This window comes from Panthera tigris, chromosome B2 (genome assembly GCF_018350195.1).
Source record: "Panthera tigris isolate Pti1 chromosome B2, P.tigris_Pti1_mat1.1, whole genome shotgun sequence".
Classification (NCBI taxonomy): Eukaryota; Metazoa; Chordata; class Mammalia; order Carnivora; family Felidae; genus Panthera; species Panthera tigris.
Window position 1 is genome coordinate 73,489,701 of NC_056664.1, and position 23,801 is coordinate 73,513,501.

At 38.4% G+C, this 23,801-nt stretch overlaps 1 protein-coding gene across 4 annotated transcripts in view; it reads right to left on the minus strand.

The window, feature by feature from the left end:
- The window catches only part of IBTK (inhibitor of Bruton tyrosine kinase), a 90,367-nt gene extending 83,923 nt beyond the window's left edge, over positions 1-6,444 (minus strand). For all 4 annotated transcript variants that reach the window (XM_042986719.1, XM_015541069.2, XM_007090145.3 and 1 more), the window contains exon 1: positions 6,238-6,444. The gene's annotated coding sequence lies outside the window, so the exon portion shown is untranslated. The remainder of the gene's footprint in view (positions 1-6,237) is intronic.
- Between the last annotated feature and the right edge of the window lie 17,357 nt (positions 6,445-23,801).

The following is a 23,801-nucleotide window of genomic DNA, read 5'->3' on the forward strand; positions in this document are numbered from 1 at the left end:
CACGGCAAAACCATAAACAAAACCATAAACAAAATGAAAAAGCAACCTACTTTATGGGAGAAAAATTTTTGGAAATCATACATCCAAGGGGCATCTGGGTGGCTCAGTTGGTTAACTGTCTGTCTCTTGGGTTCAGCTCAGGTCATGATCTCAAAGTTCGTGAGTTCAAGCCCCACATCTCTGTTAGCGCACAGCCTGCTTGGGATTCTTTGTCTCCCTCTTTCTCTCTGCCCCTACACTGTTCACTCTCTCAAAAAAACTAAATAAACTTAAAAAAAATCAGATATCTGATAAAGAGCTATAATTTATATAAATATCCAAAGAATTCATACAATTCAAGAGCAAAAAACCAAACCATCGGATTTAAAAAATGAGCAAAAGATCTAAACAGACAATTTTCCAAAGAAGACATACAGATGCCCAACAGGTACATGAAAAATTGCTCAATATTGCTAATCATCAGGGAAATGCAAATCAAAACCACAAAATATCACTTCACTCCTGCTAGAATGGCTACTATCAAAAAGATAAGAAATAACCAGTATTGCCAAGGATGTGGAGAAAAAGGAAACCCTGTACACTATGGGTAGAAATATAAATTGATACAACCACTATGGAAAATAGTATGGAGGTTCCCCCCAAAATTAAAAATAGAACTACCATATGATCCAGCAAATCCACTTCTGGCTATTTATGCAAAGAAAACAAAAACACGAACTTGAAAAGATATATGTACCCCTATGTTCACTGCACAGTCAAGATAAGGAAACAACCTAAGCATCCATCAATGGATAAATGGATAAAGAAGTTACACACACACACACACACACACACACACACACACACACACACACACACACTGAAATACTACTGAGTCATTCATTCAAAAGGATGAAATCTTGCCATTTGCAACAACATGAATGGACCTCAAGGGCATTATGCTAAGTGAAATAAGTCAGAGAAAAGTAAATAGCATGACTCTTTCATGTGTGGTATCTTAAAACAAAAACAAGCTCACAGAGAACAAATTGGTAGTTATGAAATTTGGGGGGGGGGGGCGGGCAGGGACAGAAATGGATGAACCAGTTATTTGCTTTTTCTTGTTTTAAATAAACTGAATAAATTTTAAAAATAAAACAAATTCTCCAAAATACTTTTTTTAATTTTAATTTTTTAAATATACACTTTGAATGACAAAGAAAAACAGTTATAAGAAGGTTATTTAGAGAGACACATATGAGTTTACTATACGTGTAGGGAAAACTGTGCACCATAGACAGGTACGAAGCATCGCCAATCTGCACTTTCCACTCCCATTTCAAACCACACTAAGAATAAGAAGTCCTAAATCTAACTGGTTCTTCGCTAGTCTGACTTCCCCATCTGGAGATGTCAGTAAAGAATTAGAGTACTTCTAGTCCCTTCTAGTTCTAGTTCTGTTTCTACTGGTCTGCATGTTTTATAATTTGATATAGGCTTTCTAACATCCCACCTTAAAGTGTTGGTGTCAAAAGCAAAGCATTTTGTAGTTAGTTAACATAAAGAAAAAGGCGCCAAAGCCTGAAGTGTTTAAAATGTGAAAACTGGAAAATAAGCTATACGGCAAAATAGTCACTTGTAGTTAATTTCATTCTTTTGAGGCTCTAAAATTTTTCCACCTTTGCATTTTCAGTCCATTCATAATACCTGAAAAGAACTACTTACCAGCAAATACCTCACACACTACACAAAAAAATTAAGGTATAACAGAAGAAAATTCCCTAATATGTTACTATATATAAACATTTTAATGGAAAAAAAAGAAATATCAAATGCAAAAATGGTAGCATACTAAAATATATGGAGAAACATACAGAATACTAACAACATAAATAAGGAAGTGACTAAGAGCTAATGTTTCTTAGCGTCTTACATATTTGGATTCAAATATAGCAATGCCAGCTGTTACCAGTTATGTAACTCTAAAAATTACATAATCTCTCATTTCTTCATTTGAAAATGGAGACAATGTCACCAACCTCAGAAGGTTACTGTAATGATAAATGAAACTACTAAGTACTGTACCTGGCAGTTCAACAAACAGGCGTTCAACAAACAGCAGCTTTCATTACTATTATTTCTTCAGTAACAAAAGGGTAACAAATTTAATCTCAAAATTCATGTTTGAACTTCACTGTCTCTGCTACCTGGTTCCCATGCATACTTCTACAATTAAACCACATATACTAAGGTTATCAAAATGACTTCCAAATTGCTAAATCTTTAAAGATACTTTCTGTTCTTACTTGACTCCCCTGCTTTTGAGTCATTAACACTGCATTCTCCCAAGGCATCTAGAAAGGGATACTGAAAGCATAGGGAATTACTGAAACATTTAAGCATGGGCTCTCTCTCACCACATCTTCCAAAGACTTTGTCACCTCCCCTTACCTTCGCCATGTTGGCCTTCAGTCTTCTTTTCCTTTCTACTTCATACTGTCCGTGGATAATTTCAATTTCTTTCTAGTTTTTAACTGTAACCTACATGCTCATAATTCCCAAATCTGTCTCCTACCCTCACATCTCTCCTAAATTCCAGGCCCGTATTTCCAATTACCAGTGTAAATGTTATTTATGCATTCAACAAATGCTTACTGAAGGCAAAGAAAGCAAAGGAAATATTTATTAAGCATCTAATATGTACTGGACATCTTACATCACAGAGAGGTTAATTAAGTAAGCCAAGAGAATCACTGCACCAATAAAAGAGGAGTTAGAACTCAAACACAGATCTGTTTAACAGCAGAGTTCAAGCTATTTCTACTACAATACACTGCCTCTCCAGTGCATCCACTGTATGTCACAAGGTACTAGGAATACAAAATAAATACGGCATGTATATTTCAGATAAAATGATAAAAGTATAGGCTCACGGATAACACTTAAGTGAAACTATAGCTCATTTAACATCTGTATTGAATGAGCAAAATTTATTACCTATCATAGTCTCTACCATCAAAGGGTCACAGTTTGATAGAGACTGATTTTTTTAAGGAATAAAAACATATTATAATAAACCTGGTAAAGATAAAAACAAGTGAATCATAGGAATAAGGAGTTGACGAGAGACATAGAGAAAATTTCCCATATTAGGATGATCACAGGTTTCCCTGATAAATTCAGGGTAGGTGGACATTCAAGGCAGAGGGAACAGTAAATATAAATAAAAGCATGAGAATCATTTTAGTCTATCCTGAAAATTCCAAGTAATTCAGAAAACAGAAAAGAGTGAGGCCTAACATATACACAAGGATGGACCAGATTATGTAGACAGGCCTATGTGCCCTTCTTTGGGATAAAGAAAATGTGCAATTCAGAGACACATTTAGATATTTAAGCTCTTGAATTGACAAGATATGGTGATAACTCCCAGGTTTCTGGCCTGATGATACATAGGGCAGCCAAGCAGAGTTAAGGGGTAAAACTTTGGAAATAAGAAAAACAAAACAAACTTAAAGAAAGCAACAAATAAAAATTGAAGGTAGAAAGTTATTTTACATGTGAGGATTATGAAATGCTGATGGAAAACTGAGTTGGAGGAGTATAGCTAGCTACAGGCAATTGTTCAGTCTTAAGAACTGGCCCACCACAAAAGGTGTTAGCCAGCAGAGGATGAGCCCTTAACAAAGGTCATAATCGTTCCACTTATCCTTGGTTAGGAGTTTAGGTATCTTCCTAAAACACAAATCTGATCATGCCATTCTCCAAACCCAATATCTCTATTTCACGTAAGGTTAGCCTTGTGATCTCAGGAAGAGGATATCAACTGAGTCTACAGACCATGTAAAATTCAGACTCTTAAATTCAGAACATCTGGCTCAGCTAGTAACCCAGGTACACCACTAACTAAATGATCCTAGGCACGTCACAATTTGCTAAGCTTCAATTCTCTCATTTGGAAAAAGGGGATAACAACTATTTCCCGAGTTGTTCTGAAAAATAATGAGACAATTCATTCATATGTAAGCACCCAACAAATATTTAAGAGGAAAAAAAAAAGGGAGGAAACGGGACATTATTGGTAAGGAGGTCGGAAAATGGCATAAGTATATTAGAGTCCTTTCTGCTTGGAATCCTTTTCACCCAAACTTTTACAAGGCTGCTTAACATGCCATGGCTCACAGAGTGTCTACCAACTTTTGAACTTTCATATGGACAACCACGGTGCGTCACATAAATTTCAGCCTCATACTGCCCCTTTATATATGAGCACCTTCATTTTACAATGAGGAAATTTATGTGAAAGTTTAAGTAGCCTATACTCTAGATTCCACCTATTCTCCTCTACCCAAACTGCTCTCTCAAAATGCAGTTAGGAAATCTTTAATGAGAAGTAGAATAGTGTAGTAGAAAAAAATTGCCCTTATTTGTAGCCATAAGAATTGGGTTCCTACTATCTAAAAGCTTGGCCAAATAACTTAATCTCCCTATTCCAATATCTCCATCTGCAAAGTAGATGATAATAACTTGCCCTGTTAGTATGTACCTTTGCCTACACAAAGATTTTAAGTTCTTTTGGGGTGGGGGGAGAATACTGTATTTCTTTATATTTCTTACTATATATATGTGTGTGCTATATACATAGTATATATACTTAAATATATATATAAGTATATACCACACACATATATTCAATAAGTAGGTTTATTGGTAAAAACACTAAAACTAAAACATCTTCCTTTTAAACTTATATACATTAAATTAACTTACAAAGCTACAAATTATAACTCATAATTGAAGAGTCATAAACATCTTTAATTCCTTGTGTTAAGTCCTGAAAAGAGTTCACGTAACAATTTTAAAACACAAGCACTTACTCCTTTAGGAAATTAATAATTTTGCTTTATCAATATTACATTTTAGTCTAACATTTTCTCAAATATTCTCTTGGTACAAAAAATAGGAACTTGAATACTTTATCAGTGTTTCACAACAGAATAACTGCCCAATTTTAGGGGGCAGGCACATCTCTACATGTGGCAAAAAGTCATTGACCTATTAATAATAACAAACTTTGATACCGTTTATAATAATAAGCCAAGTAATACTGAGCTCCTTTATGAAATAGGTAAATCCATTTATGGTCTACGGAACTTTATATGGTCCTAAAGCATGATGAGAGTAAAAGAATGTATTAAGTTCCTTCATAGAATTTAGGATACTAAGAGCCCTCAATGCAAGGTTGTTGTTGTTTTTTTTTTAATTAAATAACGGAACAGCCATTTTTAAAAATTTCTTGAGGTAAATTCTGCTTTGAATGAAGTTTCTACAAATATCTGTAATAAGTTCTTTTTAGAAAACAGATCTTTCTGTCTTCATCTAATCTATATCAGTTTCTAAAACCAATTAAAAAGCAAGGAATTGAAAATAGAAAAAGGAGTGAGAAGAACAAGTAGCTATACAAGAATGTGAACTGGTACATTATGGGTAAAGAAACACAACCACTCATAAAAGTCACATTCTTTCAGTAATTCTATAAATATCGAATTTCGAACGCTCTACTTCGAAGCATGGAGCGGCGGAAAGGGGCGGGAGTGCTATACCAATTTCTGCTTCCTAAAAAGAAACCCTGAGGTTTTATTAATATGTTGGAAAACAGTAGCCAAGGATGTCTGCTGAACTAAAACTATTTAGAACCGGACAAGACACAAGAATAAAAAGCCTCTATCGTCTCTGTCTCCCCCACCCCCAAAAGAACCGGTCCCTTTTCACCGGTCTTGACTACAGTCAATTCACACAGAACTTCACAGTTAGTATCCCCAAAGTGGACTAAAACTATGTGACCCCCAGGAAGGGATAACGCTCCAAGGAATGGCTTCAAATTCAAGGTTCCAAGGGAAGTGATAGGGTCAACTATCTGAAACTAGCAAGGCAGCAACGCTGGAGGGCGTGTCAGGCAGGCCAGCAACGTAGCACTTTGCTGAACAGACCATTCATTAGCAGAGCCACGCTGCGGGGAGGAGGGCGCTCTGACTCGGGCCCCTCCGCCCGCTTAGCGCCGTCTTGCACGAAGTGCGTCAGTCTCGGGGCCACTGGGTCTCTTCCCTGCGGTCCATCCGCGCCACTGGCGTCCCCAGTACCCCGCACCCTCTGGAAACTGAACACTGTCCCATCGCCCCCCCGCCACCCCCCAGGCTGAAGAGACGCCGTCGCCTAAACCCGCTCCGCACGGGGGAGCCGCGCTGAGCACTCCCTCACCAGTCGCTAGATGAAAGTACGCCGGTGGTCTCCGCGAGACGGACACACAGTAGAGCAGGGACTCATCCTTAGTGAAGACAACAGGAGAAACCGAACGATGCCAGGGGGAGGCTGGTCCCCACGCACGGGAAAGCTGCGGAGGCGACTGCAACCACAGCCGCGACTACAGGCACGGGGAAGGGGGCAGGGGGGGAAAAAGGCCGGCGCGGGCGGGACCCAGGAATAAGACGGGCGTTGATTGGCTGGGGCTCGTGTATGCCTCATGAGGATTGGCTGGTGTTTGCTCAGAAGGCCTCGCGTGGCAGCACCTAAACTGTGGCCTTTCCCGGGAATCCGAAGGGAACATGACCCCCCGGCCTTGGGATTATCGGCGCAACCCGGAGGTGGGGAAACATAGCAGTTGGGGACTCTCGGCCAACAGGCCAACAGCGGTGGTGGAAATGTCTCTTGCAGGGTCAGCCATGGCCTAGGCAGAAATGTCAGCTGCAGCCCTGGAATTCAGGATAAACCCCGGTGCGGCGCGGGCCCTGGAGACCTGGCGGAATGCCTTGGGCAGCCGGTCACCACGCAGCAGAAGCCAAAAGCGGAGGCATCTTGCACAGAAGAGTTCTTCCGTCGACCCAACTGTGGGGTCATTGGAAAGCCAAAGTCATTGTCTCGCGCAGAGACGCATCCTTGTCCTTTCCTGCCCGTTTCTACATTCAGATTATCTAAGAGTCACTCCCTTGGTCTGAATGCTTCACTGCCTTCTTAGATCGCTACTGTGGGACTTGCTGCCCGTTAGGGTCGCGTCGCTTTTGTGCCTGATCTCCAGGCTCACACTCTGCTTTCCCCCACTTAACTCTGCATCCAAGGCCGGTTTTAAAAGTGGCGGAGTGGAAAAAAAAGAGAGTGAGAGAGAGAGGAAAGAAAGTAGCAGTCTTAGGAAAAGGAGGAGGAAATCGATGCTAGGATACTAAATGGGAAAACACTGCTGCCAAATGTCTCATACAGTAGGCATTCAGTAAATGTTCAAGGAGGGGTAGTTTGACTCAGAACAAACAACACTAGCAGTTAGGAGTTGGCTGTACAGCTTTGCCACGTTGTCAATTCTACACGCCACTCTTTCTTCCATCTGTAAAACCAAGTTGGACTAGATGTCATTTCAGCTCTACTCTCTTTGTAGCTGGTTAGTGAGGGGAAAGGGTAAATAGCTCTCCTGCTGCCCTTCCCAATACAATGTTCTTTCTTTGCCCTTATTCTCATTTCCGACTTTGAGGTAACAAAACCCAGTTAGTAATGTAAAAATTAAGTGATTTGAAAATAAGCTATATATGAGGACTTTTATATTAATGAAGAAACCAGTAATGAAAAGAATAATGTAAGTAAATGTATAGACCTGACATGAATTCAAATCTTTTCTCTCTTATAGATGTAAAGCAAGTTAATTAGCTTTTCTGAAGACTCACTTTCTTCATTTGTAAAATAGGATCGGTAATGCATTTTAGAAACAAAAATACATTCACATTTGTGGAAAATGTAGTTATATAGATAGAGTGGCTAGTACTTCATGAATAATCTTACTTTTATAAATCAGAAGGTATTTCCAGGGGCCCCTGACTGGCTCAGCTGGGAAAGTATGTGACTTTTGATCTGTTTGTGAGTTCAAGCCCCACATTGGGTGTAGGGATTACTTACAAACAAAATCTTAAAAGAATAAAAAGTATTCCCATAGCAGCAGAGTTATTCCAAAAGTCATTCATTCATTTTAACAATTACCAAGTGCAAGCACTGGAGATCCAATAGTGAGAGAAAACACATATGGACCCGGATAATCCCAATGTAAGAATAGATTGCAACCTTTACAAGTACTACAAAGAATACTATCAATTTAATCTGACTTCTCAAAGAAGTGACACTTGAACTATGATCCCAGGAATAAGTAGGAGATAACTAGACAAAGCAGAAAAGAAGGAACATTCCAGTCCAAATGATGTAGAATTCTCATTTCCCTGGAAAATTGAATGCTTTCACAGATACTGGTTATTTGCAAGAAATATTGAAATATTGAAATAATTGCAAGAAATTGTGCAAATGAAATACAATTAAGTGAAAAATGCATTGCAGATACTTTTAGGGAAGGAAGAGATCAAAACTAGCCATTTTGTGAGGATTTTTAAACATTTTTGTTTGTGTTTACACGTAAAAGAAAGAAGAGACAGCAGTATACCAATGATTATCTCAGTGTGGTGAAATTAGGGGTGATTCTTAATTTCTGTCACTTTGAATTTTATAATTTATTTTTCCTTGCAATAATTAAATGTTGACTTAAAAAAAAACAAATTTGCCCCCAAAAAATGGACTAGAATTTCTGAAGCAGACTTAAAGCAAGAAATAAATCTAGAGATGGCTTTAGAAAATTGCAGTGACGTAGACATGGAGGAGAATAGCTCAGGTATCAGGAATAGAGTTTGAGATGAGGCCAGAAGAGAGCACTACAGAAATATTTTTAAACAACACAGCATTTGCAGTACTCCCTAAATGTCATTGTTCCAAAATAAATTAATAGTGCTCTCCTTCATAATCAAAATGCGTTGTGCTGTCGTTCAAGTTGTATATAGGCAGTGCTGCCAGTGCTGCCCCTGCTTCAGCTGGTAACCTAAGAATGTTAGAACTTGTATAGTTCCATTGGATCAAAACCCAAACCTGATTAGGTTCTGCAAGAATGGTTATTACTGTAGGAAGGTCAACAGTGCAGCTGACCTAGAGATGACTGGAACCTTATGGTTTGGCCCTATTCTCTTCTGCTCCAGACCATTTTCCATGTGAGAATGCTTGGCCAGCCACAGCTTTCTGACACATACCTCAGCTTTTCCATTAGGGAAGACAGCACTGTGCCCTCTGCCTCAAGCACGAAAATTCCAGGGTCCCTGATGGGTTCATATTGGCTCAGTTTAGGTAAAGAGTCAAGGGTATGATGCTTGATGGCCTCTATGAGAGTCACCTTCAAAGCAGAATAATGAATAGCTCCCCCAAAGAGGGCAGGGGGCAGGGAAGACAAGATAATAGACAAGGTGTTTCTATACTATTAGATCCAGGGAATATTGCTCCAGCTACATTCTTTCTACTCAATGATTATCCTTCAAATCCTCACATAGAGGAGGCTACCTCCTTAAAAATCTGTGAAGCCATCCCTGATGCACCTTCCTAACAGTTATCCCCTCCTCTCTACTACTTCTATAACTTATTCATGTTATTGTGTCACACTATATTATTCTTAGATTTACTATTTTACAGTGGATGCAGTAAAGGCAAGGGCTACAGAGGCATACTGCCCGAATACAAAATTTGACTCCTCTTCTTAGTAGTTTTGAGACCTTAGGCAAGTTACATAACCCATCTAGGTCTCTGTTTCCTCATCTCTAGTTTGTTCATAAAGTTCTTATGAAGTGTAAATGACATATCTGTAAATTTCTCAGTAGAGCTCTTAGCCCTTAATGAAATTGACCTATCTCCACTCTTCTGGTTGTATTTGTGGGAGAGCATTTGATGGGTGGGATGGGGAGAAAAGGAATGACCCACAAGATGGCAGTATTTGAATAGAACTTTAGAACTGTATAGGCATGAAAGCAGAGTCCACCAATGAATCTAAAACTTTAAGGCAAATACTGGAGAAATTCAAGGCAAATTGAAAGCCTACATGAAACAAGCAAACCTGTGAGAAAGCAACCTTATAAACTTGGCAGGCTTAGCATCATTTCATAATCAGGACAATCTGAACTCCCTAAATGCTCTCTCCCCTTTATGTGACTAAGAATTTGTAGTGTTCCTTTCTTAGAATTGCTTCTGTTCCTTCTTTACCTAACTACTTAATCAAATCAAGCTGTTAACACCACTGCTTCCTTTTTTAAAAAGGAGGAGAAAAGCAAGTTTGATTTAAAATGGCAGAGTGGGCACATGATACAACCTTCTCTTCATGCCATAAATCCCTAGACCTGGCAGAAAAGACATATTTTAAAAGCTTAAATTCAAAAGTGCATTAGAAAATAAGAAGTTTAGCTGTTGATGGTCCAGAACTTAGAATTTCCCAGAACTTATGAGAATGGATTGGACAGAAGAAAGGAGTAACAGCCCCAAACAAGACAGAACTGCTATAAAAAGGTAATAGCAGCACCAAAACGTGTTCCTCATCTTAAAGTATTTTTTTAATGTTTATTTATTTTTGAGAAAGAGTGAGATAGCACAAGTGGGGGAGGGGCAGGGAGAGGGGGGGACAGAGGATCCAAAGTGGGCTCCGGGCTGAAAGACAGCAGACACCCTGATGCCAGGCTCCTGAGATCATGACCTGAGCTGAAGTCAGACACTTAACTGACTGAGCCAGCCAAGCGCCCCAAAAGTGTTCCTCATCTAGAGGTGACTATTGGGAGCAAGAAAGGAGTCCAGACTAAGCCACAAGGTAATTAACTGGAGTCTCACAGCAGGAGAAAGTGAGCCAACTGAAGCTCCTTGGCCCCCTATCCCATGATGACAACAGGGTATCTGTCTCTAGATAGAATACAGGACCTTCAGTTTAATAGATGGGACAGTGTCCATGTGTCTAGTAAAACCTGGAACAATCAGGAAGCTCTTAAACACAGAACACCAGTCCCTAGCTCTTCCTGTTCAGCAGCATGCCCCACCGCTTCCTCATACATCTAAAGAAAAGACAGCTATACAGGCGCTGGTCACAGGTCTTACTCCTCACCCCAGAGTGTGCAACAAATTAAAAAGAAAAAAGAATCTCAAGTACACAGATGAGCACAGAAGCAAGAATTGCCAAATATTCGAGGAAAGCTAACATCCTGAGAGACAAATTTACAAATCCAAGAAGCTCAGCAAACCTCATGCAGAATAAATACAAAAATAACTATGCCTAGAAACATCATAGGCAGGGGCAGCTGGATGGCTCAGTTGGTTAAGCGTATGACTGACTCTTGATTTCAGCTTAGGCCATGATCTCACAGTGCCTGGGATCGAGCCCTGAGTGCTGAGAGCCTACTTGGGATTCAATCTCTCCCTCCCTCTCTGTCCCTATTCTGCTCCTGCTCTCTCTCTCTTTCAAAATAAATAAATAAACATAAAAAAAACCCATCATAACCAAATTGCTTAAAACCAATCATAAAGAGAAATCTCAAAGCATTCAGAGAAAAAAAATGAAATATTACATAAAGGAAGAATGATTTGAATCACCATGGATTTCATACAGTAACTGAAGCTGACAGTAAATCGATACCTTTAAAGAGCAAAAGAAAAAAGCTATCAACGCAGAAAATCTTCCACAATAATGAAAGCAAATGGAGATGTTTTCAAAGAAATAAAAATTAAGAAAAAGAGCAGCTATTGGAAGTGTCCCCACAAGAAATGCTAAAGAAAATTCTTCAGTCTGAAGGCAATGTTGCAGATGGAAACTACAAATTTCAGTAAGGAAGGAAGAACATGAGAAATGGAAAACACTCAATGAAATAAAGTCAATCCCCATGACAGGCATAACTCAGTGATAACTCAGGCTCACTTCTAAACCACTGCAATAAAGCAAATACCACAATACGACAAATACCACAAAAAGTGAGCAAAATACTTTTTTTGATTTCCAAAACATATAAAAGTTACATTTACACTATACTGCAGTCTATTAAGTATGAAATAACATTATGTCTAAAAATTAAAAAAAATATACACACACCTTAATTTATAAAATACTTTCTTGGGTTCCTGACTGGCTCATTCGGTAAAGCATGCAACTCTTAAGCTCAAGGTCATGAATTCAAGCCCCATGTTGGGCATAGAGCTTCCTTTAAAAAAAGTAATAAAATAAAAAAATACTTTATTGCTACGAAGTGCTAACCATCATCAGATCTTTCAGCAAGTCGTAATCTTTTTGCTGGTGGAGGCTCTTGCCTCATTGTTGATGGCTACTGACTGATCAGGGCGGTGGCGGCTAAAAGTGAGGATGGCTATGGCAATTTCTTGAAACAAGTCAACAATGAAGTTTGCCAAATCAACTGACTCTTCCTTTCATGAACGATTTTTTCGGTAGCGTGCGATGCTGTTTGATAGCATGTTACCCACAGTAGAATTTCTTCCAAAACTGAAGTCGGTCCTCTCAACCCTGCCACTGCTTTAGCCAACTAAGTTTATGTAATATATTCTGAATCCTTTGCTGTCATTTCAACAATCTTCAGCATCTTCACCAAGAGGAGATTCCATCTCAAGATACCACTGTCTTTGCTCATCCATGAAAAGCAACTCCTCATCCCTTTAAGACTCATCAGGAGATTGCAGCAATTTGGTCACATCTTCAGGCTCCACTTCTTGTTTTAGCTCTCTTGCTACTTCCACCACATCTACACTTACTTAACTCTCTCAAACTCATCCACCAAGGCTGGAATCAATTTCTAACCTCCTGTTCATGTTAATATTTTCACCTATTTCTATGAATCATGCAGGTTCTTCACGGCATCTAGGATGGTGAATCCTTTCCAGAAGATTTTCAATTTACTTTGCCCAGATCCACCAGAGGAATCACTGTCTATGGCAACTATACTTGCATGAAGTGTATTTCTTAAATAATAAGACTTGGATGTCAAAATGATTACCTTGGTCCATGGGCTACAGAATGGATGCTGTGTTGGCAGACATAAAAACAACATGACAACAACAATCTCGTGGTGGCACATCTCCATCAGAGCTCTTGGGTGACCCGGTGCATTCTCAATGAGCAGTCATATTTTGAAAGAATCTTTTTTTCTGAGCACTGGTCTCCACAGGTGGGCTTGAAACGTATATTTAGTAAACTATGCAGTAAACAGATGTGCTGTCATTCAGGCTCTGTTGTTCCAGTTGTAGAGCACAGGCAGAGTAGATTTAGCATAATTCCTAGGGGTCCTAGGGTTTTAAGAATGGTAAATGAGCACTGGCTTCAGCTTAGTCATCAGCCCCTAACAAGAGAGTTGCCAGTCCTTTGAAGCCTGGAAGGCAGGCATTGACTTCTCTCTAGCTATAAAAGTCCTAGACGGCATCTTCTTCCAAAAGAAAGCTGTTTTGTCTACGTGGAAAATCTGTTGTTTTGTGGAGCCACCTTCATTAATTCTCTTAGCTAGATCTTTGGGACAACTTGCCGCAGCTTCTACATCAGCACCAGCTGCTTCACCTTGCACTCTGATGTTATGAGTACGGCTTCTTTCCTTAAACTTCATATAGCAAACTCTGCCAACTTCAAATGTTTCTTCTGCAACTTCCTCACCTCTCTCAGCCCTCACAGAATTGAAGAGAGTTGGGGCCTTGCTCTGGATTAGGCTTTGGCTGAAGCAAATATTATGGCGAGCGTTTGATCTTCCATCCAGGTGATTAAAACTTTCACCATTTTGGCAATAAGGCCGTTTCACTTTCTTATCATTCACGTGTTCACTGTAGTAAGCACTTTGAACTTCCTTCAAGAACCTTTTCTTTGAATTCACAACCTGGTTCACTCTTTGGTTCATAAGGTCTAGCTTCCAGCCTATCTCAGCTTTTGACACACTTTCCTCACTAAGCTGAATCATTTTTAGATTTTGAATCAAAGTGAGAGACATGCAACTCTTCCTTTCACTTGAACACTCAGAGGCCATTGCAGAGTTATTAACTGGCATGATATCAATAATTTGTGTCTCAGGGAATAGGGAGGCCCTAGGAGAAGTAGAAGATTAGAGGGAATGACCAGCTGGTGGAGCAGTTATAACACTCAAGATTTATTAATTAACTTTACCACTTTATATGGGTGTGGTTCGTGGTGTCCAAAAACAACTACCAGTGTAACAGCAAAGATCACTGATTAAAGATTACCATAACAGGTATAATAATAATAAAGCTTGAAATAGTGCAAGAATTACCAAAATGTGACACTGAGGCAAAAAGTGAGCAAATGCTATTGGAAAAAAAGGTGCCAATAGACTTGCTCAAGGCAGGGTTTCCACAAACCTTCAATTTGTAAAAAATACAATGACTGCAAAGTGCGATAAAACAAAGCACAATAAAATGAGATATGCCTGTATTCACAGATCCCGCATTCACGAATTTTCCCACTCGCTGAAATTTATTTATAAGTCAAAATTAATACTCAAAATGCCTTCACCGTAAATCAGGGACATATGCAGAAAAATGAAAAATTGAGCCGCCTAGTGCATGCACACTCCCAGCATGTTCCCAGCTGAGTTCAAACAAGATAAATGCTCTGCCTCTTTGTTTCAGCCATCATATAAACAGGTGTCTTTTCCTGTCTATTTAGTACCAGACTGTTTGTATGTGTGCTTTCCTTGGTGATTTCACTGCTTGAAATGGCCCTCAAATGTAGTCTAGCGTTCCTAAGGCCAAGGCTCTAATATCCTTTATTAAGAAAGTTTGTATGTTAGATAAACTTTGTTCAAGCATGAGTTGTGGTGCTATTGGCCCCTAGTTCAATGTTAATGAATCAACAATATATATTAAATAAGGTGTCTTCAAACAGAAACATGCATAAAACAAGGTTATGCATTTATCAGTTGACAAATAAATTGTGACCCAGGCTCCCAGGAACCTAACCTTATATTTCCCCTGGGAGAGTATCCACTAATTTGGTATTTGGTATTTTTGGTGACTTTTAGAACACAACTATTTTAAATAACAAGAATCACTGTGCATAAAAGTTTATAATTTCTTATCAATGTCTTTAAATACATATGACTCAAAAGCAAAAACTATATTGCCTATGGGTTTATAATGAATGTAGATGTAGTATAAATGCCAACTATAGCCTAAAGGACAGTATGAAGAAAATATTTGACTATACAAAGCCAAGGTTTTTATATTTTGCATGAGTTGGTACAATACTAACAAGTAGACTTTGGAAAGTTAATGATGCATACTGCAATCCCTAAAGCAGCTGGTAAAACAAAATAATGCGAAGAAGTATAGCTAAAAAGCCATACATAAGTTAAAATGGAATCATAAAAAATGCTCAAATATCAGAAAAAGTAAAGAAACCAGAAACAGTTTAACAAAAATCAATTAAGAGAAAATAAATAATAAAATTATAGAAATAAATCCATCCCTAGCAATAATTACATCAACAATTAGGTATTAAACACTACAAATGAAAGGCAGAGGATGTCAGAATGAGTTGAAAAAAAAACAAAAACCAAGTGTATGTTGTCCAAAATAAACTCACTTTGAATATAAAGAGGCAGGGGTGCCTGGGTGGCTTAGTAGGTTAAGCATTTGAGTGTTGATTTCAGCTCAGGTCATGATCAGTTTGTGAGATTGAGCCCTGCCTTACTCTCTGAGCTGATAGTGTGGATCCTACTTGGGATTCTCTCTTCCTCTCTCTGTCCCTCCCTGACACTCTCTTTCTGTCTCTATCTCTTTCTCTCAAAACAAATAAATAACTTTAAAAAAAAATCCATGACCTAAGCTTCCACACTAAGCAGTTAGAAAAAGAGCAAAGTAAATTCAAAGTGGGCAGAAGGAAGAAAAAAATAAAGAGAAACATCAATTAAATTAAATATAGAAAAACAATAGAGGAAATCAGCAAAGCTGAAAGTCATTATTTGGAAAGATCAACAAAACTCATAAAGTCCCTGTTACAGTTAGTTATCAAGAAAAAAATAAAAATTGGGACTGTCAAGAATTTCAAGTGTTTGAGATTGTACCCTACTTGCAAAGCTAATAAGTTAGCCTGCCAGTTTCATGGATACTGGCCAACTGAGATTCCTGGGTCAGAGACAGGACTTGATTACTCATGGTGCAGCAAGCAACATGAGCTTTATGTTTGCATCACTTCCATTTGACAAGAATGACACAGAGTGGCCCCGGTAGATGTTGCAAATGTAGTGGGTTGGCAAACCAACTAAGGAACTCCAAGCTTAGGACACTTAACATTTTAAAATAAACTGCAAACAAACCTGCCTTTTTACCCTTGAAGTAGAAATTATTATACTGGACAATAATCAAACCTATCCTCTGCTCTGGAGGGAGCCACTATCACTATTTACCAAGGCTTTTTCCTGGAACAATGTCCTTAAGAAGATAGGGACAAAGCTGTCAGTGACTCAGCTCACAAGATGTGCATAAAAGTGAAGAGGCCCATGGGTAATTGTTTCTCAAAAAGAAGCTCAATTACCAGTATCAGGAACAAAACGTAGTTATCACACTGAAAAAGAAAAGTAAAGCTGGAGGCATCACAGATCTGGACTTCAAATTATATTACAAAGTGTCAGTAATGAAAACAGTATGGTAATGGCTCAAAAACAAACAGATAGATTCATAGAACAGAATAGAAACTCCAGAAATAAACCCACAATTATATGGTCAATTAATCTTCAACAAAGCAGGAAGGAACATCCAATGGGAAAAAGATAGTCTCTTCAACAAATGGTGTTGGGAAAACTGGACAGCAACATACAAAAGAATGAAACTGGACCACTTTCTCTCACCATGCACAAAAATAAACTCAAAATGGATGAAAGACCTAAATGTGAAATTTGAAATCATAAAAATCTTAGAAGAGAACACAGGCAGTAACTTCTTTGACATTGGCTATAGCAACTTCTTTTAGATATGTCTTCTGAGGCAAGGGAAATAAAAGCAAAAATAAACTATTGGACTACATCAAAATCAAATGCTTCTGTACAGTGAAGGAAACAATCAACAAAACCAAAAACCACCCTATGGAATGGGAGAAGATATTTGCAAATGACATATCTGATATGCGAAGGAAACAACAGCGAAGGAAACAATCAGCAAAACTAAAAGGCAACTGACAGAATGGGAGAAGATAATTGCAAATGACATATCAGATCAAGGGTTAGTATCCAAAATCTATAAAGAACTTATCAAACTTAACACCTAAAAAACAAATAATCCAGTGAAGAAATGGGCAAAAGGCATGAATAGACACTACTTCAAAGAAGACATCCAGATGGCCAACTGATACATGAAAAAATGCTTAACATCACTCATCATCAGGGAAATAAAAATCAAAACTACAATTAAGATACCACCTCACACCTGTCAGAATGGCTAACATTAACAACTCAGGCAACAACAGATGTTGGTGAGGATTCGGAGAAAGAGGATCTCTTTTGCACTACTGGTTGGAAAGCAAACTGGTTCAGCCACTCTGGAAAACAGTATGGAGGTTCTTAAAAAAATTAAAAATAGAACTACCCTACAACCCAGCAATTGCACTACTAGGTATTTATCCAAGGGATACAGGTATGCTGTTTCGAAGGGGCACATGCACCCCAATGTTTATAGCAGCACTATCAACAACAGCCAAAATATGGAAAGACCCCAAACGTCCAACGATGGATGAATGGATAAAGATGTAGTATATGTATACGATGGAGTATTACTCAGCAATCAAAAAGAATGAAATCTTGCCATTTGCAGCTATGCGGATAGAACTTGAGAGTATTATGCTAAGCAAAATTAGTCAGTCAGAGAAAGACAAATATCATATGATTTCACTCATATGAGGACTTTAAGATACAAGACAGACGAACATAAAGGAAAGGAAGTAAAAATAATATAAAAACAGGGATGGGGACAAAAACATAAGAGACTCTTAAATATGGAAAACAAACAGAGGGTTACTGAAGGGGTTGTGGGAGGGAGGATGGGCTAATGGGTAAGGGACATTAAGGAATCTACTCCTGCAATCACTGTTGCACTCTATGCTAACTAAATTGGATGTAAAGTAAAAAAATAAATTAAATAAATAGCTCAAAAAAAAAAAAGACATACAGATGGCCAACAGATACATGAAAAGATGCTCAACATCACTTATCATCAGGGAAATGCAAATCAAAAACTACAATGCATTATCACTCACACCTGTCAGAATGGCTAAAATCAACAACACCAGAAACATGTGTTGGCGAGGATGTGGAGAAAGGGGAACTCTCTTCCACTGTTGGTGGAAATGCAAACTGATGCAGCCATTGTGGAAAAGAGTATGGAGGTTCCTCAAAAAGTTAAAAATAGAACTACCTTATGATCCAGCAGACTACTAGGTATTTACCCAAAGAACATAAGAACACTAATTCAAAGAGATACATATACTCCTATGTTTATTGCAGCATTATTTATGTTAGCCAAGATAAGGAAGCAGCCTGTGTCCATAGATTGATTAATGGTAAAGAAGATGTCATACACACACACACACACACACACACACACACAATGTAACATTATTCAGCCATAAAAAAGAATGAAATCTTGGCATTTGCAATGACATCAATGGAGCTAGAGAATATAATGCTAAGTGAAATAACTCAGAGAAATACAAATACCACATGATTTCACTCTTATGAATTTAAGGAACAAAAAAGACAAGCAAAGGAAGAGAGAGAGAGAGAGAGAGAGAGAAATCAAGAAAGAGACTCAACTATAGAGAACAAATTGATGGTTACCAGAGGGGAAAGAGATGTGAGGATGAGTGAAATAGGTGATGGGGATTAAGGAGTGCACATGTTGTAATGAGCACCAGGTGTTGTATAGAAGTGTTGAATCACTATATTATACACTTGAAACTAACATAACATTATGCTAACTAACTGGAATTAAAATAAAAACAAAATAAAAAAAATTTAGGTAGCCATCACTATAAATCCTACAGACATTAGAAGGAAAAATAAGAGAACACTATAAACAACATTAGGTTAAAAAGTCAGAGCCCTGGGTTGCCTTTGAAGAGTTGGAGATAGAAACTGGCAAAGAATATGAGGGGACTTTCTGAGGTGGTAGAAATATTCTGTACCTTGATAGGGATGTGGTTTACACAGGTGTGTGCATTATTAAAACTCAACAAATGTACATTTGTGCACTTGTAAAATGTACCTCAAAAGAAAAATAAATAGGAAACATATGAACTTAAGCAATAATTTTTATGCTGGAGGGATGGTCAATTGATACCTACAATTTACTACAAAATGCATCAAGAAAAATTATTTGGAAGAAAAGGTAAATAGGTGGTATATAAGTGATAAAGGAAGTATATTAAAAATATTGACACTATTGGGGTGCCTGGATGACTCTTGGTTTTGGCTCAGGTCATGATCTCACAGTTCATGAGACTGAGCCCCTCCTTAGGATCTGTGCTGACAGCATGGAGACTGCCAGGGATTCTCTCTCTCTCTCTCTCTGTCCCTCCCCCCCCCCCACACACACACGTGCGTGCGTGTGGGTGTATGTGTCTGTGTGTGGTCTCATTCTCTATTAAAATAAATAAACTAAAAAAACATGTTGATGCTGTAATCTTTTTTTTTTTAAATTTTTTTTTAACGTTCATTCATTTTTGAGACAGAGAGAGACAGAGCATGAACAGCGGAGGGGCAGAGAGAGAGGGAGACACAGAATCTGAAACGGGCTCCAGGCTCTGAGCTGTCAGCACAGAGCCGGATGAGGGGCTCGAACTCACAGACCGTGAGATCATGACCTGAGCCGAAGTGGGACGCTCAACTGACTGAGCCACCCAGGCGCCCCTTGATGCTGTAATCTTGATGAATACATAGTCTCACAGCAAAATTCTTCCAAATTTGTTACATGTTTAAAAAATTCAAACTAAAACATTGGAGGAAAGAGACTTAAAGACCTGTAAATCAAGTACACTGAACTTTATTTGTATCATGATTTGGACACATAAACTGTAAAACTATTATGAAACACTAGGGGAAATGTGAACACTGACTGGTTACTTGTTCATTGTTTTTAGGCCTGTGTAGGATATGCCGTCAGTTCCTAGGTCCCACAGTCCCTTACCACTTTGGTGCGTGCTACGCAGAATTAAGCGGCCAGCACCTGCATTTCTTTGCCTGAGGACCTTCCCTGCCTGCTAAAACCTTTGCCTACTCAGTATCGGCTTTTGGAGGAACCCACAGTATGACGTTGGGATGATGGCATTTTAGTTATTTTTTTTAAAAAAAGAGTTCTTAATTGTTGGAAATATTAAAATATTCACAGATAAAATCACATTATCTGGGATTTGTTTCAAAATAATCCAGTGTCGGTAGGGAGAGTAGGTGAAGGTAGGGATGAAAAAAAATGGCAGAATGCTGATAATTGGTGAGGCTCAGTGATGGACGGGAGTGTTCATTATATACTATTGTCTACTTTGTGAATGTTAGAAATTGTACCGAAAATGACTGGTAGGGGCTAATGGTGGTAAAAGATCTATTGAGAGGCTTGAGCACAAACTCTGCCTGGCTTTATCAAGCAGACTCGCCCGAGAAAGATACTGGTTTCAAAGTTGACCAGAGAATCTGCTCTAGAATATTCACAGAAACCTTATTTATAATATCCCCAAACTAGAAGCAAGCAGAATGTCTTCCAATGGGAAAACAGTTAAACAAGCTATGATTTAATCTATACCTTGGAATACTATTTGACAATGAAAAGGAACTATCTATTGATAACACATAATGACCTGAATGGATCTGAAGAGCCATATGCTGGATGAAAAATGCCAATCTCAGATCATATATGATTCCATTTATATAACATTCTTGAAATGACTAAAGTATAGAGATGGAGATAAATTAATGGTTGCCAGGGATTAGGGACAGGAGGTAGTAGGTGTAACTATAAAAAGGTAGTAGAAAGGAGATCTTGCGGTGATGGACCACTTTTGTATCTGGATGGTGGTGGTGGTTACATGAATCCATAGATTTGCATAGACCTGTACACACACACACGCACAAACACACACAATTAAGTTCATGTAAAACTGGTGAAATTTGGGTGAGTTCTATGGAATGTACCAACATCAATTTCCTTGTTTTGAATTTGTGCTATAGTTATGTAAAATGTAACTATTAAGGGAAATTGAATGAAGGGTACAAGGGGCCTCTCTGAACTAGTTTTGCAATTTCCTGGGAATCTCTATCACAATATAAAAAGGTTTTCTAAAAAGTAAAGAAATGGAAATAAAGTTTTTTTAAAAAGGCATTCAGATTTTTTTAAAGTAATCTCTATACCCAGTATGGAACTGGGACTCATAACCCCAAGATTAAGAGTCATATGCTCTACCAGCTGAGCCTATCAGGTGCCCCATGTATCCAAGATTTCAAAGGTAGTTAGGACGAAGGCACTAGCAGTTGAATCCCATATCCAGTGTTAACGATGCAAAAGTCCAAGCTTCCTTCATCCAGAAGTAGGCATGGTAGAGGCTTCACTGGAAAGCCCAGTAGCCCAATTATTGCCAGGCTATGTAGCCTATAAACCTGATTATAAGGCCCTCTTGGAGATTGGTAAGGTGCACAATATCTTAATGTGTTCCTTTTCTGCTTAAACAAGACAATATGGGCTCTGTTGTTGGCAGCTTTGAACACTGGCTGATTTTTATTCTAATCACTTTAATTGCATATCTGAATTTTCTGAGGCATTTTAAGGAGGGATAAATAAAGCTAAAATGTATATACATGGAGGTCACTCAGAAATCTCTGTCAGGCTACACATTAGTAAATGGATATATGATACTCCTCAAGAATTTCTTTGTTATGAGCCTGATTACAGCTACTTCTACTTCTCTAGAAGTAGAGAGAACTGGAACTTATGTCACCTTGCAACTATTAATGGCCCTGTCTTTCTGAGTTTTTTTTTTTTTTAATTCTGAAATACTTAAGAAACCAGAACTCGTGTGTACTTCTGTGTCCAGAACACGGTTTTTTCTTCTATACTTCATTGATGATATGCAGCACTGGCCCTTTAAACCTCTTGAGTGGCTCATACTGGTTCTTTTTTTTTTTTATATTAAATATAATTTATTGTCAGATTGGTTTCCATACAACACCCAGTGCTCATCCCAACAGGTGCCCTCCTCAATGCCCATCACCCACTTTCCCCCCTTCCCCATGCCCCATCAAAGGCACTGACCAAATGGGAACAGATATTTGCAAATGACGTATGAAAAAAGGGCTAGTATCATACTGGTTCTTAGAAGGGAGGAATTAAGCCTGGAAAACAACCCTACTGCATCAAGCACACCTTAAATGAGGGCTCTGTAAGGGGAATGTTGAGGGCTTTACAATTGCCCTATACTGCGAGCAGATCGGAATGCACAAGAGGACAGGCAAAGGACCAGAGAAGAGAGCAAGAGAAAAGAATGAGAAATGTAGTTCTGAAAAAAGGAATAAGACTTACAGAAATTATCTTGGCTTAAGTAACAGGAGAAGGAGGAAGAGAGCCAGGGCAGAGTCTTTAAGGACCTCACAGTCACAATTTCCTTTTATTATTGCTTTGTATCAAATGTGTATGTGGGTTTGGATCTTTGCAGGTGTTAGGACTTTGTACCTAATTTACTTAGGTTGTAACATGAAGAAGTTAATTTATAAAACTTACAAGAGCAGAACCACACAACTTCATTTGAATGGAATTTTTATTTGGTCCCAAACAGAAACAGTCAGTTTTATTTTATACCTGTCTCTTGATCTGAGTTTTACATTTGTGGGTAAAATGTAGCTAATTAAGCACTTCTTAAGATTTTATGTAATTGCTCAATGGATTTCCCCCAAATGGAGATGATAGGGTCATCAGAGGTATACACACTGTGATGTGCATAACAATTTCTTCTACATAGCTTTGTCATTGTTCCTTTTATATTTTCTAAAATTCTACCATTCATTATTCAAATTTTAAACAAAAAAACAAAACAAAACAAACAAACAAAAACAACAAAAAACAGGGAAGTTGGGGTAGCTCTGAGTCTGCCAAGGGCCACCATTAACTACTATTATTACCTACTTATCTGTGGTGCTTTCCAGTTTAGAAGGTATTTTGAGGAGCCCCTGGGTAGCATCCGACTTTGGCTCAGGTCATGATCTCACTGTTCCTGGGTTCAAGCCCCATGTCAGGCTCTGTGCTGACAGCTCAGAGCCTGGAGCCTGCTTTGGATTCTGTATCTCCCTCTCTCTGCACCTCCCCTACTCACACTCTGTCTCTCTCTCAAAAAATAAATAAACATTAAAAATAGTTAAAAGAAGGTATTTTGACATTCTTTGTTTCCCATTAAGATTTTTGCTTCTATTCAACAATCCTGAGAAAGAAGTAGGGACTTAAAGGGTTATCAATAGGTATTAAATTAAAAAGATAATGCTTAAAGGGGTTAAGTGACTTGTTCAAGGTCACAGAACTAGTAAAAAGATCCCTCATCGTTCACCTCAGAAACAGAGTAAGCCTGCTGCCCTCTCTAATGCTAACAGATTAAATGAGAGAAAAGAGAGCCCAGGGGAATTTCCTCTAATCACCCCACGTTAGCTGAAAAGCACAGATTGCCTTCTACTTCCTCTCAAATCCCATTGCACTTGCCATCTGTAAAATTCACTTGAGCTCTTCTTCATATTTTGTCTTGTCTTGCTTTTAAGAGTTTAATAAATGATGGATGAATAGTGTGTGTTTGTGTGTGTGTGTGTGTGTGTGTGTGTTTTAACTCCCTAATTATATAGTACAAGTATTAGAAACAGGAACCTAGACTTTTGTATTCTCACAAAATTTAGTGCAATGCAATGCTTACAAATAACTTTTTATTTGAATTTAAT